Here is a 16262-nt window from a genome sequence, read left to right on the forward strand (position 1 = left end):
GATCGAGAGTGGTGATTGCAAAAATCATGGACTTTCAGGATAAATGTGACATTGCAAAACAATACAGAGACAAGAAAGAGCTTATCTGGGAAGATAACAAATTACTAATATTTCTCCGACTATTCCGCCAAAACAAGCATGAAAAGGAGGCGATTTTCACCTATATGTTCGGGACTGTATACGAAAAATATAAAATTTAGGCTACAATACCCTGCAACTTTAAGGATATTGTTACAAGACGGTGCAGTACAATCGTTTGATCAACCAAAGGAGGCTGCCAAATATTGCAGAGACAAATTTGAAATCACTTTGGATGAATAGATAGGGGTGTCCCCCGCCCACATTGCTATTAAGGAGGAAAATATTAAACATATTAAAGAGGCTCTGTCACCAGATTTTGCAACCCCTATCTGCTATTGCAGCAGATAGGCGCTGCAATGTAGATTACAGTAACGTTTTTATTTTTAAAAAACGAGCATTTTTGGCCAAGTTATGACCATTTTTGTAGTTATGCAAATGAGGCTTGCAAAAGTCCAAGTGGGTGTGTTTAAAAGTAAAAGTCCAAGTGGGTGTGTATTATGTGCGTACATCGGGGCGTTTTTAATACTTTCACTAGCTGGGCGCTGTGAAGAGAAGTAACATCCTCTTCTCTTCAGAACGCCCAGCTTCTGACAGTGCAGATCTGTGACGTCACTCACAGGTCCTGCATCGTGACGGCCACATCGGCACCAGAGGCTACAGTTGATTCTGCAGCAGCATCAGCGTTTGCAGGTAAGATTTACTTAAATGGGATCATTTCAAATTAGATAACAAAGGGCATGAAGAACAACCAATTATTTTATGGGAAACGGCAAATATACATATTCATATACAATAAGAACTAAAAAAGCCCAAAGAGTGAAATATATTAATAGCAATCTATATAAACAAAAGATTGTGGTATATAAAATATATATATAACTATAGAGAACAAGAGCAAGATGTTGGAATATAAGATGATGTTTGAATATCACCTAGAAGCAATAGAAAGGAGCTGTATATCAAAAAGAGAAAAAAAGTTTTTTTCTTTGGGGTAATAAATCAGGGAAATTATTATCAAATTTGATAAAAACAAGGGAAGACACAGGTCATATAGGAGCTTTAAGAAACGAAAAAGGAGAGAAAATAACATACATTAAAGGAATAAATCAAATCATCACAGATTATTATAAGAAATTATATGAAGGTAAACGAGTGTCTATGGATAACATTCATCAATATCTTGAAAACATAGAGATGCCTCTAAAAACACAAGATCAATTTGACCAACTACAAGCCCCAATAACTAAAGAGGAGATTTATGAGAAAATTAAAAGTCCCCAAAACAAAAGGCTCCGGGACCAGATGGGTACACTTCAGAGTTCTTCAAATTAATGCTTTCTAAGGTAGGAGATATTTTGATGGAAGTATATAACAAACTTTTTAAAGATGCAGATATAATGGAAACAGGAAACATAGCCTTTAAAAAGGTGATACCCAAAAAAAAAAGGTGACCCATTAGACACAGCCTCATACAAACCAATATCATCAATCAATGTAGATGCCAAGATGTATTCAAGAATATTATCAGATAGATTGGCAGCGGTCCTTCCTGGCATCATTCATGATTCACAAGATGGATTTATAAAAGAAAGACACGGGTTGAGAAATATAAGAAAGGTATTGGGGGTTCTTGATTGGGCCAAGGTCAGTCCATCTTCGATGAAAAATGCTGCAATAATATCTTTCGATGCGGAGAAAGCATTCAACAGTGTGGCCTGGCCTTGGCTTAACAAAGTGATGGAGAGGATAGGGATAAGGGGTTATTTTTTAGAAGCAATTAATGCTATGTATCACCACACATATGCACAAGTAGTTACACAAGGAGTTTTATCAGAAAAGTTTAGACTGTATCGAGGCACAAGGCGGGGATGCCCTTTATCACCATTATTATTAAATATAGCTATTGAACCTTTAGCGAGATATGCATCTCAGACTCCGCAGATAGAAGGTATAAAAGTTGGGGAAGAGGAAGTTAAAATAGCTCTATTTGCGGATGATTTGATTTTGTTTGTACACAAAATAAAAGAGCAAATAGGGAAAATACTAGAAATATTGCACAAGTTTGAAAATTTGGCAGGTTATAAAATTAATAGCACTAAAACTGAGGTACTATTGCTGGATAAACGTATGGATGTTGGCTGGAACCGAGAAATCGGACTGAATATTGTAAAAGAGAAGATTAAATTTAGGTATCTACATTGGGAGTGATATACACAATATTTATAGGTTGAATTTTGTGTCGGTATTGGATGATGCTAGGAGGCAACTTATTTTGTGGAAGGATTTGCCACTATCCTTATACGGTAGGGAGAACCTAATTAAAATGGTGATGTTTCCTAGACTGTTGTATCAGCTCCAAATGATCCCACCCCTACTGAAGCACAACGATATAAATAAAATTAACAAAGCTTTCCAGAAATGTATGTGGAGAGATAAAAAATGTCGTATGTCGATGAAAAATCTACAAAAAGATATTAGAGTGGGAGGGATATCTTTCCAGGATATTATTCTATAGAGTGGATAAATGATAACAACAAATTTGTTAATTCTAAAATTGAAAAACAACTAACAACATCAAACTCCTTGCGGGTATACCTCCATCAGTCTTCTGGGGTGGGCCCTTTGAGGACAGGATCTTTGGTCTTGCTGAGAGACTCTAGAATAGTATGGAGACTGTTGAGAAAAAACTTTGACTTACCCTATAGTTTGTCAGGGTTTCTGACCATAAGGAAATATTTACAATCTAAAGGATATCTGAATAACATAGGCTGGACAAGTAGATGGGCTCAAAAAGTTATATGCAGAATCTCTGATTTGATAGACGAAAATACAGGTTGGGCCATTTATATGGATACACCTAAATAAAATGGGAATGGTTGGTGATATTAACTTCCTGTTTGTGGCACATTAGTATATGGGAGGGGGGAAACTTTTCAAGCTGGGTGTTGACCATGGTGGCCATTTTGAAGTCGGCCATTTTGTATCCAACTTTAGTTTTTTCAATGGGAAGAGGGTCATGTGACACATCAAACTTATCGAGAATTTCACAAGAAAAACAATGATGAGCTTGGTTTTAACGTTATTTTATTCTTTCATGAGTTATTTACACGTTTCTGAACACTTATAAAATGTGTTCAAAGTGCTGCCCATTGTGTTGGATTTTCAATGCAACCCTCTTCTCCCACTCTTCACACACTGATAGCAACACCGCAGAAGAAATGCCTCCCGATCTGACCCCCTTAGACTTTTATCTTTGGGGTCATCTGAAGGCAATTGTCTATGCTGTGAAGATACGAGATGTGCAGCAACTGAAACTACGGATACTGGAAGCCTGTGCTAGTATTTCTTCTGCGGTGTTGCTATCAGTGTGTGAAGAGTGGGAGAAGAGGGTTGCATTGACAATCCAACACAATGGGCAGCACTTTGAACACATTTTATAAGTGGTCAGAAACTTGTAAATAACTCATGAAAGAATAAAGTAACGTTAAAACCAAGCACACCATTGTTTTTCTTGTGAAATTCTCGATAAGTTTGATGTGTCACATGACCCTCTTCCCATTGAAAAAACTAAAGTTGGATACAAAATGGCCGACTTCAAAATGGCCGCCATGGTCAACACCCAGCTTGAAAAGTTTCCCCCCTCCCATATACTAATGTGCCACAAACAGGAAGTTAATATCACCAACCATTCCCATTTTATTTAGGTGTATCCATATAAATGGCCCACCCTGTAGAGAACTTAAGACCTTTTGCCAAATAAAAGAACAATTTGGTCTGGATCAAGGTTTTTTTTTTGCAATATATCCAAATATGCTATATAATAAAAAAACAAGGAGATTTGAAAAAATTATTGGGTACTAAAACAAAAAGAATTTAGAGACATGATGAGAGGCATGCAGGGAAGTCCATCAATTACATTTATTAGAAAAAAGATGCCGGTTAAAGAGAATAGGAAAAGTATAAAAAATATAATTAAAAAAATGGAAAAGGGATTTGGATACACAGATTTTGGAGAAAGAAATAGAAGAACGTTTGATAAGGGGATGGGCTCGCGTTAGGAGGTCAACATCATCTGAAAACTTAAGAGAGATGCAGTGGAGCGTAGGGGCCAGGCTTTACAAACATTTAAGCCCCATGCACCAGAACGTGCTTTTGCGGGCGCAATTCCCCCGAAAATAAATGCACACGACCGCAGAAAGAACAGGCATGTCTTATTACGGCCGTGTTCTGCGGTCCGGGCTCATTGAAAATAATGGCCGCGGTCATGTGCACGGCCCGCGATTTGCGGGCGGCTCGCGGCTGTCATTCCATGGCCGGCCGACCCGGAAATCACGGCCGTGCACATGGCTACGGTCGTGTGCATGAGGCCTTAATCTACCTTATGAAAATTATATACCTAACTACACACGACAATGCCCGAAATGTGGGGAGATCAATGCAGGATTGGTCCACTGTTTTTGGCTCTGTCCGGCAATTAGAAGGCTGTGGGTCTCAGCAGAAAAATACATGAACTTTGTACTAAGTAAAGAGGTAAAATTGGACAAATGGATGTGACTAATACAATTCAACTCGGGTGAAAAAGACAGCCACCTTTTCGACCTAATACACCTAATGATACTTTCAACCAAAAAAGTTATTTTATCAGAATGGGTATCAATGCATATTCTATCATTCTTACAGGTGAAGATATTATGGAAGAAAATATTATTTTGGCAATGGATTGATAAAAACAAATTAAAAGAAGAGAACAATCCGGGTGGATGGAAAAAAAAAATGGGAGCCAATTGTTAATAGAATACTATCCAGAGTAGAATTTGAGGAGATGTATATAAACTAAAATTAAAAAAAAGGAAGGAAAAAGGACGCGCACGGACTACGGATAAGGGGGGGAGATATAGGGTATATGGGTAAAGTATACTAGAAACAATTTTTTGTGAATATAAATGTATGCATATATAGAATTCCACCTGTGAGTGGATAATGTTTTTAAAAGCGTATTTATAAAAAAAAAAAAAAGATTCCTTGCATTGATTACCTAATTAATCTCACCCTTTTCACTTCCTATATATGTTTTGTACATCCTCCTTGCCAGCCTATTGAGCTTCCTGCTCTAGTCTAGTTTGATGCTGCTTTACTCTGCAAACCATTGTGTACCAAACTTATTTGTGTACCAAACTTGGATTGTTTTCTGACCAGGTCTCTTCCTTACTTTACAAACTGTTGCTGCTTATCTGTGTAGTGAACCTAGACTGTTACTTCACTACTTGCTATTATCACCCACCTTCCAGATTGTTTTAGCCACTGTACTCTGTTCCAAACTAAGTATAGCATTGACTGTTGCACAGTTTTGAATTGAGTTTTGTGACATTTGCTTCATTCCTGGTCGTGGTTTGTTTACATCTCTTGCTTTTAGATTTTTTCCTAGTTCCAACTGTGATCCAACGTCTGTTTTTTGCTTTTATATCATTACTGGTTTCTATCCCGGACTGTAATGCTCTATGTGGGGGAAATTACCAGTATGTGGCTGTCATGGTACCATGTACGGCGTAAAAAAAATTACTCGAAAATACTGCATAGGGAGCGTTCTATATTTCCTTTGATGCAGACAGAAGTACTGCTTAATATGCTCAGTGTTAACTTTGCTTTGGTCACAATTTATCCTATTGTATTCAGCTAATAAAATTCTAGTGCCATTTAAAAAACACTAGAAGCAAACAGGAGAGTAATATCCTGTTCTCAGACACAGAGAACACATCTTCAGTGGATGGCAGGCTATGATTTAAATTAATCTAAGGTTTCTAAAGCTTGAGTGGAATTATTAAATACAGTGATAAGACAGATGCGGTGACCTCTCAGAGTTTCAATTTACAGGGTCAATCTACCACCCACTGAAACCTAATAGCGTTGTCACATCAAGACTTGCCCAAGTGCTTCTCCGAGTTGTACAAGAAAGTAATTATGTTATCTAAATCTTTACAAGAACTGCAAGATTTGAGGTTACTGAATCTACGGAGGTTGAAAACAAAGCAAAACTATACACCTGACATGTGAGTGGTGAGAATAAATTATGTGATTCATAAACGTGTAAGTGCTTCTCAAGAGGTGTATGAATGCCCCTGCCGGGGCCTCGAGGTCTCCTACAACATGTGAGCCTTTGCTTGTTTTTATCTTTAAGATTAGGCCTCAAACTCATCTTTTTTCTGCACATCAACAAATCTACAATCTTACCTACTGTTATGTTTCTCACTGTAGAAGTGGATCCTCTAAGCCACAACTCCGGCTAGACTGGGGTGCAGAGTTTAAGGGAACACATAGTTTCTACACCCATAAACGGCGCAAGGAGGTATGGACTTTCCATGGTCAGGTCCTCAGAAAAGTCACCGACTGTGCGGCGGGTGCACTGTAGTGGAGTCAAGAACATCGCCAAGAGCGGTCAATGAATTAGTAGTCAGAAAGTAGCAAGCCGGAGGATGAGACAAAACTGTCAGGAGCCAGGCCAGGAGTCGATACCTGGAGTAGAACCACAGCACGCAATCAACAAATTCAAAGGGTGAGACAGGAGCGTAATCCAGGAACAAGGACAATGTCAAGGCCAGGATCTGAGTCAAGAACAGAGTCAAATAGCAATAGGAACAATAGCTAAACAAAGGATGTGTCTTAATCTGCAGGCAAGGCATACTAATTCCCCTTTAAATAGGCCGCCAGGCATGACGTCATCAGCAGGCACCAGTTGCCCTGGGAACCCGACACTGCTGGCTGCGATGAAGAGGAGAGCCGCGGCTGAAGACAGGACCAGAGGAGTTGGCATCCGGTAGCCTAGCAACCGGACACGGCTGTCATCAGGAGCTGCGGCTACTAGCAGAGATTTGTCGCTGGAGCTGGGTGAGTAAAACCTACTATAGTTTACTATTCACTCTACGATGCATCTATTGTCTCCTCTTTCTTTTACAGACTAATGCTTATATCTGTCCAGAAAACCCACTGTTTACTTCCACACTAACACTTCCACCCTTAACACTCTACAACCATCACCCCAAACAACTAATTTTCTCAAACTTTTGGGGGGGTTTCATGCCTCAAAATTTTTTGCCTTTCCTCTTTTCTCTCACATAAATATACTTGTATTTATCAATTTCATTCTTTGCTATATGAGTGATCTCTCCTTTTGTCTATACACATACAAGGGCACCTTTTTCAGAAAGTATTTATTAAAGTCAGGCTTAAATATTTAGTATTAAAAAAAAAAAAATCCAGGATCTACTCTACACGCTTTGAGGTAAAAAAAAAAAAATATGTATTGTATTAGTAATTAATTAAAACATATTCCAATGTAGAGGGAATAAGTATGGCTCTGAGGAAATCCCGCAGCGGGATGAAACGCGTTAGCCACTGATACCTGCATGGCTGGATCTGACATCACTACGCCATGCACACCTAAATGCTGTTTGAACCGTTGCTTGATTCTCAGCGTCTTGCATACCACTTGTGCTACAATTCACTGTCAAAACCGTGTTTTTTACCTGATCCGGACTGCTATCCTTGACTAAGGATGTGCTACTTTTGCTAAAAACCACTCCTGTTGATTATATTGAAAAAAGACCTGCTGTACGACATTGGTAACTACCAGATCCGGATTGCCATCCCGGACTAAGGACGCTCTGTCTCTGCTAAAGCTCACTTGTTTTGATCACAGTAACGGAGAACTGCTGCATGATATCAGCAACTACCAGGTCAGTGTGCTATGCTTCTATCCAAACGGAAAATTGCTAACTGCTGTAATACAAGGTGATTGCATAGTGTGGTTATTTTTACCTCTCAAATTCACTACCTGGGAAACAGATACGATACATGGACAAATTCGTTCATTCCTTCATAAAGGGCTTTACATTCCTTTGGGATTACTGAGAAGTTGGATCTTATATGTCACGGACCAGCACGTATATTGGCATTTCTTTTTGTCATATTTCTCCACAAAAGTGGAAAAGAAGTGGAGAATTTATTACTGGATGCATTGATACTCCAAGAATGGAAATGGAAAGTCTGTTCTATCATGGACATTCAGCAAATAAACCAAGCACTCAAACGGATGAATGAATAAGATTCGTTTAATTCTTGTATTATTTAATTTTCAGTTTATTCTTCACTGAAATACATCTTCACAAAATTTCAGTAATTGCTAACAAGCGATTGAAATCTTCACTAATTGCTGACAAGCGATTGTAAATTTGAAATAAATCTTCACAAAATTTCAGTAATTGCTAACAAGCGATTGTAATCTTCAGTAATTGCTGACAAGCGATTGTAAATTTGACGTTTCGGCCGACTCTGGCCTTTTTCAAAATCGCTTAAACTAATGTGCAAAATAGAAAAGATACACACTATAAGTATGTTGCATACAAGTATATATAAAAGAAAACAGATTTAATACAGAAAAACAAAAACTTGCATAAAGAACATAAAGCATATGTAAAGACATATGGATGAACCTATGATCACACCCAGCCATGATGTGTCTGAAAAGACCAAAGAACATTCGTGACCACCTGATTAGGGCCGATATTGGTAGTTTCACCAGAATGTCAAGACAAACCTTTCCACAAACCCAACGTAAGGGCACATTTCCTTGCCTACACTGTTCAAGTTGTTCTCATTAAGGGTGATACTCTCCAACATCCCCATTGCAACAAAACATTCCCAATAAAGGGATATTACACATGTGACTCGAATTTTGTAGCTTATCTCATTAAATGTCCATGCGGTCTAGTGTATGTGGGTGAAACAACCCAACACATACGTGACCGTTTATCCAATCACAAGTCTACAATTCGCTGCCATAAAACATGGCTACCTCTACCTGATCACTTCACTAAAATGAACCATCATTTATCACAGTTGCGATTTCAAGTGATTGAACAGGTTCCTAGACCTAGACGAGGTGGCAACCACATTCATTTATTGAAAGAGAGAGAATCCTTTTGGATTCATACCCTTGAAACACTAGCACCGAAAGGCTTGAATAGGGAATATGACCTGTTGTGCTAACTAATCTATTTTATTTACACTTTTTAATCAGTTTTCATGTCTACCTTCTTCCAGGCTCGCTAAGAAAAACACGAATTACTGTGCGACCAGATACAGGTACCATAAAACCGGTCTTCATCTTTATCACGTTCTACTATTTACTCACTTTCTTCTCATGTACTATTGTTTACCTTCCCCCCTTTTTTCTTTCTCTTTATTCTTTTTCATTCTCTTCTTTGATATACATCCTTGATTCTTCACACATATTTCAGCTTGAATAACACATTTATTTCAGCTCTGTTACTTACATGTTTATGCTTTCTTTTTTCTCTCACAATAAAGTTTTGGGTTTTTTTTGCTTTTTTTTTCCATGCGTTCCACAACACCATGGCAACCGCGGGCGTGCGTTTCAACTACTCACATTACATAATTAGGTCACGCCCCGGCCGCATGGGCAGTACAGCTCACCAATCATTGCACTTCCACTTCCTGTTATAAGTTCAGGGGATGCAGCACACTGTAGCAGACACGAGCAGACACACATGCAGAGCGTCTGGTAGACGCCTCGTTACACAATTCCACAGCTCCATTCAGGTAACGTTTGTTTTACTTACCATTTTCAGCAACATACTTGCTTTCTATACTTTTATATCTTTCTCACATCATACTTGCTTTTTATTTACGCTGTTCTGTCCACACCACCGGTATCTTATGGTATGGTCCGGAGGGGTATTTTGTCAATACCCCTCCATCCGTTAAACGTAAAACGTATAGGCTATGTTCACACGGAGTATTTTGACGAGTTTTTTGACGCGGAAACCGCGTCGCAAAACTCAGCAAAAACGGCCCAAAAATGCCTCCCATTGATTTCAATGGGAGGCGTCGGCATCTTTTTCCCGCGAGCAGTAAAACTGCCTCGAGGGAAAAAGAAGCGACATGCCCTATTTTCGGGCCTTTCCGCCTCTGACCTCCCATTGACTTCAATGGGAGGCAGAGAAAGCGTATTTCGCGGTGTTTTATGCCCGCGGCGCTCAATGGCCACGGGCGAAAAACGCAGTGAAAAACTCCGCGAAAATCGGCGTGCAGGGAGAGGAAAATCTGCCTCAAACTTCCAAACGGAATTTTGAGGCAGATATTCCTCCTGCAAAATACTCCGTGTGAACATAGCCATAAGTTGTTTATTAATCATTAATCTATGCATATCTGTGACTTATCGTCACCTGTTGGTAACATTGTGAAATTTAACAAATAATTTAATACGCCTCTGACTGGCCAATATCTCTGTTAAATCTCTTATCTAATTAATGTATCCTAAGTCTCGATTACTTGAGATATCTTGCATGTCATTCTTAAATTTTTTCATTTTTCCACGTTATCATAGGTTCATCCATATGTCTTTACATATGCTTTATGTTCTTTATGCATTTTTTCAAGTTTTTGTTTTTCTGTATTAAATCTGTTTTCTTTTATATATACTTGTATGCAACATACTTATACTGTGTATCTTTTCTATTTGGCACATTAGTTTAAGCGATTTTTAAAAAGGCCAGAGTCGGCCGAAACGTCAAATTTACAATCGCTTGTCAGCAATTACTGAAGATTACAATCGCTTGTTAGCAATTACTGAAATTTTGTGAAGATGTATTTCAGTGAAGAATAAACTGAAAATTAAATAATACAAGAATTAAACGAATCTTATTCATTCATACGTTTGAGTGCTTGGCTTATTTGCTGAATGACTATTGTGGGTTTGCCAAACCCGAACCCTCACAGCACCTCATCATCTCTACCAGGAGTGCTATCCAATTTTTTTATATGTTCTATCATGGACACTGATTCCCTTTTGTAAACGTTTTATATAATCAGAAGTCACACATACTTGGGAGAAATGTACTTGTACCCTCTGTTTTAGATCTATGTATGTGACAATTTAGTTTACCTGGCCAGGTGCTTCTCTTTAGTTATCTTTCTACAGTATAATTCTGTGTGCATTCCCAGTCTGGATAACGGTATATCAATTGCTCGATTATCATACTTCATATTATACATACCTATTCCCTCTATCTTGGAATACGTTTTAATTAATTACTAATAAAATACATATATTTATTATTTTACCTCAAACTGTGCTAAGTAAATCCAGGATTTATTTTTTTTAAATATCTTTGGCTTTTCAGGACGGCACCGTGTAGCATTAGTTATCTATGCTTTCATTGAGGTAATTTATTGGATTAAATATATTCTGCCCTTTAGGAGTCTGATGAATGTCATGTAAGATCCAATCAGGAGATATGGGAGAGATCCTCCAGCTCACCTGACACTTGGCATGTGTGTCGTGGACATCGCACGGAATCTCGTGTCGGCACACGATGGGTGAAGACAGGCAAGGCAGGGGGTTGAATCCAGCGATGTAGAGGATAAAATGGAAGCTTGTTCCAAGTTTACTAGGTATCAAGGTTAAAACAGGGTCCAATAAGAAGGAATCCTAGTGTGCAGACAGGAGAGTGTATCGGTCCAGTCTTGGGGCCAAGACTGGACCGATACACTCTCCTGTCTGCACACTAGGATTCCTTCTTATTGGACCCTGATTTAACCTTGATACCTAGTAAACTTGGAACAAGCTTCCATTTTATCCTCTACATCGCTGGATTCAACCCCCTGCCTTGCCTAAGATCCAATCAGTTGAACACTTTAAAGTGAATGCTCACCTTTTAACATCATGTTGTTTTTAGGTCCAACATTCTGGGCTGATCATTAATATATCTTTATATAGATCAAAGCTTCATTTTTCTGATCCAAATACTGCATAGAAATGGACTTAAAGGGTTTTGCCCAAGATTGAAATTTATCACCAATCCACAGGAAAGACGATAAGTGTCTACACGGGGGGGCTCTGACTGCTGCGACCCCCAAGGATCAAGAGAACGGGCTATCCTGTGTCTCCTGTCTTGTAGGAGTAGCGGTCGAACATGCACATTGTTGCTCCATTCAACTCTATTGGACTGTCGGTGGTAGCCAAGCACTGTACTCGGCTATTTGCGGCAGTTCCATAGACTTTGAATGAAGTGGCAATGTGCAGGATCGGCCTCAACTCCATTCAAATGGGGTACACGGGACCCCTGATCTCCTGATTGGTAGGGGTACCAGCAGTCAGACCTTCAATGATCAGACATTTATCATCTATCCTGTAAATAGGTGATACGTTTCAATCTTGGGCATACTGTTTTATTATTGAGTTTAACTCCTTGGCACCGCAGCCAATTTTTTTTTTTTTTCGTCTTTTCTTCCCTGGCCTCCGATAAGTCGTTATTTTTTTATTTTTCTGTCAAATTAGCCATGTGAGGGCTTGTTTTTGCAGGACAAGTTGTAGTTTTTAATAGCATCTTTTAAAGTACCATATAATGTACTTCGAAACTGGAAAAAAAATCTCTGTAGGGGGGAATTGTGAATTTGTTTAAATCCTCCATTATTTTTTGGGTTTCATTGTTTCGGAGTGTTAACTTTATTTTGCAGGTCAATACGATTGATACCAAATTTATATAGTTTTTTTATGATGTACTACTTTTACAAAGAATTTTTGGGAAGTGAGGTGAACAAAAAACAACAATGCTAGCATTGTGAATTTTTTTTTTCTTATGAGGTTCATTCAGTGGGTAAATAACATAATATTTTAAAAATTCTGACTTTTCTGGATGCGGCGATACCAATTATGTTGACTTTATTTTTTACAGGAAAATGGGAAAAGTTTTTTTGTTCTTACTTTTAATATTTTTTATTGGTTTTTTTTTGTACATAATTAAAAAATGTTGCCCCCCTAAAAGAAATCATTTATTTCACTGGTACAGATGCAGGGCTTAATAGGAGCAGGTAAATTACACAATACACTGCAATAAGATGACAGACCAGAGCGTGGACCCAGGCTGCCATGACAACTGTAGGCACCCCACAATCGCGTGGAGAGGGAACGATGGGCTGATGGAGGGGGGCCCTCTCTTTCTAATGGTTTAACTGGCGAGGTCGCTATTGACCATTGTATCTGAGTGGTTAAATTGCTGGGATCTGAGTTACCTCCGATCCCGGCCGTTGCAGTGAGGTGTCGGCTGTAACATACAGTCAACACCCACTCAGTATGGAACAGGCTCAGTCTGTGAGCCCGTTTCATACTCTCCCTTGGTGGCTGTTACGTTCTGTCACGTCACATTTCGCCAAGGCATTAATGTTTAAACAGTATGCAGAAAGCTCCTAAACTCCGCCTAGTTCTGACTTAAATGGGTTGTCCAGATTAGAAAACCTTTTTTTATACACCCTATTAAAATTCTGAAATAATAGAGAGAGAGGTCCCCTGTTCAGGATACTCATCTCATGGCGAGGGTGTAGAGCAGTTACAAAGACCACCTCTTGCTCTGGAGGACTTGTCCTGTCCTGCATTACAAGGACAACTGATATGAATGGGCACTGTGTAATGCTTATTTTCCCCTTTGATGGTGCTGCAGGGAAATTGAACACTTACTGCCAGGCTTGCCCACAGATAACTGCTGATTGCTGGTGGTCACAGCAGGAGACCACTTTGTGAGCAGCTTATAGTCAAGAAGCATTTCTAAAGGCCCTTTCACACTGGCCAATTATCAGGCAAACGAGCGTGTAAACAGGGCAGCGATCAGCAGATGAACGAGCAAACACTCGTTCATTTGCTGATCGTATCGATTTAAAAAAAGTTAAATATTATCGTTGCAGGAAGCATATCTCCCTGTGTAAACAGGGAGACGTGCTGCTGACATGATAATAATGTATGGGTATGAGCGATGGTAGTAACGAGCGCTTGTCCCCATACATAGCTCCTTGTGACAGGAGCAAACGAGCGCCGATCAACGAGCCGTTGTGCTCGGCGATCGTGTAAGAGGACCTTAACAAGTAGGGATTGTCCAAAGAGAGAACTCTTTTATGGCAGGGTTGTATTATTTATTTGTTAATGCAAGGAATTGAAGTGTTTTTATAAGAAATGAAATGAAATGAAAAGAATCAGAAATTAATTTGTGACGAGTTTTGGATCTATAAAGATTCAAAATTCAAAATCTTGTTCAATGGTGGACAGATTTTAAAACTAAGTTAATACTAACTACTTATATGTTTAGGCCTTTTTTTTTTGCTCTATGACTGACCTAAATTGATTAAAAAACTGCTGAAAAATAGTTTTTCAATCAGTTATTTTGTAAACAGTTTTAAATATCAACACTAGTCCCCAAAGAAGCAAAAAAAACATGATTTGTTCCATGGAGTCAATAAAGGGAAAAAACAAATCTGTTACAATCAGTCATAATTCATTTATACTCTATTGAAGTCAATGGTAAATCTAATTAAACAGAAAAGATCACTGCAGACCCGTCTTTCTCGCTGGCCTTTTTTCCCCCATTATTTAATACATATGTTATTTTAAACTCATTAACTTCTTTAGGCTTCATGCACATGGCACATGCACATGGCAGTGCTGTTGGAGCCATTGGCACTCTATGTACCGTGGTATCATGCTCCATACGATGACATATTATGGCGTTATTCTACACTAGAATAACAGGAGAATCGCTCTGCAATATGGCATCCGATAGAGAAGGTCCATGATTTTGACATGGAAGCAGACAGAAAATTCCTCTGTTTGCCATCATATGGAGGCTTACAGACGTACAGTAGGGCCCCATAGCTGTCTCTGGTTGTCGTATTACAGCTCTGTAACACTCTTAGGGCAGATTCACACGAGCGTTGCGTTTTTGCGCGCGCAAACAACGCGGCGTTTTGCGAGCGCAAAAACCATTTGACAGCTGCGTGTGTCATCCGTGTCTGATGCGCGGCTGCGTGATTTTCGCGCAGCCGGCATCATAGAGATGAGGCTTGTCGACGCCCGTCACTGTCCAAGGTGCTGAAAGAGCTAAATCTTTCAGCACCCTCGACAGTGAATGCCGAACACAACAGCGAAAAACATGTAAAAAAAAAGAAAGTTCCTACTTACCGAGAACTTCCCGGCCGTTGCCTTGGTGACGCGTCCTTGGTGACGCGCCTCTCTTGACATCGGGCCCCACCTCCCTGGATGACGCGGCAGTCCAAGTGACCGCTGCAGCCTGTGATTGGCTGCAGCCTGTGCTTGGCCTGTGATTGGCTGGAGCTGTCACTTGAACTGAAGTGTCATCCCGGGAGGTCGGACTGCAGGAAGGAGACAGGAGTAATCGGTAAGTTAGAACTTCGGTTTTTTTTTACAGGTTCATGTATTTTGGGATCGCAAGTCACTGTCGATGGTGCTGAAACAGTTTAACTCTTTCAGCACCATGCACAGTGAATCTCTCCCGACGTCGCGGACCGGAAATTTTTTTGCCGGGTTCGGCCAAAACGAGTTTGGCCGAACCCGGTGAAGTTTGCCTCGGTTGTCGGGGTTCGCTCCTCGCAAAGACACTCCGTTTGGATGCTTGGAAACAGAAAAGCACGTGGTGCTTTTCTGTTTCCATTCATCCTTTTGACAGCTGTTGCGCAAACACGCAGTTCGCACGGAAGTGCTTCCGTGCGACATGCGTGGTTTTCACGCACCCATTGACTTCAATGGGTGCGTGATGCGTGAAATACGCAAAGTTATTGAACCTGTCGCGTATTTTGCGCAGCGAACAAACGCTGCGCAAAATACACGGACTGTGTGTACTGCCCCATAGACTTCTATAGGGCATTGCGTGCCGCGCGAAAACCACGCGGTCTACACGCTGCCAAATCACGCTTGTGTGAATCCCCCCTTAGGCCTTATTCACACAAACGGTTTTAACGTCCATGATACAGAGGTAGCTAATGGTATTGAGTTGCCATCATTCCTACTTTGTTACTGTATGATTTCTTGTTCATTGACAAGTGCACTACATATTTTTTGATAACAGCGCCGTGTTCTCGTTTCGTGTTGCAGTGTGTCACTGACATAAATGTGGCAATTTAGTATAAATATGACATGTGGTGCTACTTTGATATACGATCAATTGATCGTGTCTGGTATAATGCAACATTAAAATGGACTGTTACACTAGCCCACAACATAGCCTTCAAGCACGTCAGCACTTATATACTAAGGCTGGGTTCACACGACCTATTTTCAGACATAAACGAGGCGTATAATGCCTCGTTTTACGTCTGAAAAT

Source organism: Rhinoderma darwinii, chromosome 1, assembly GCF_050947455.1.
Source record: "Rhinoderma darwinii isolate aRhiDar2 chromosome 1, aRhiDar2.hap1, whole genome shotgun sequence".
NCBI classification, from domain to species: Eukaryota; Metazoa; Chordata; class Amphibia; order Anura; family Rhinodermatidae; genus Rhinoderma; species Rhinoderma darwinii.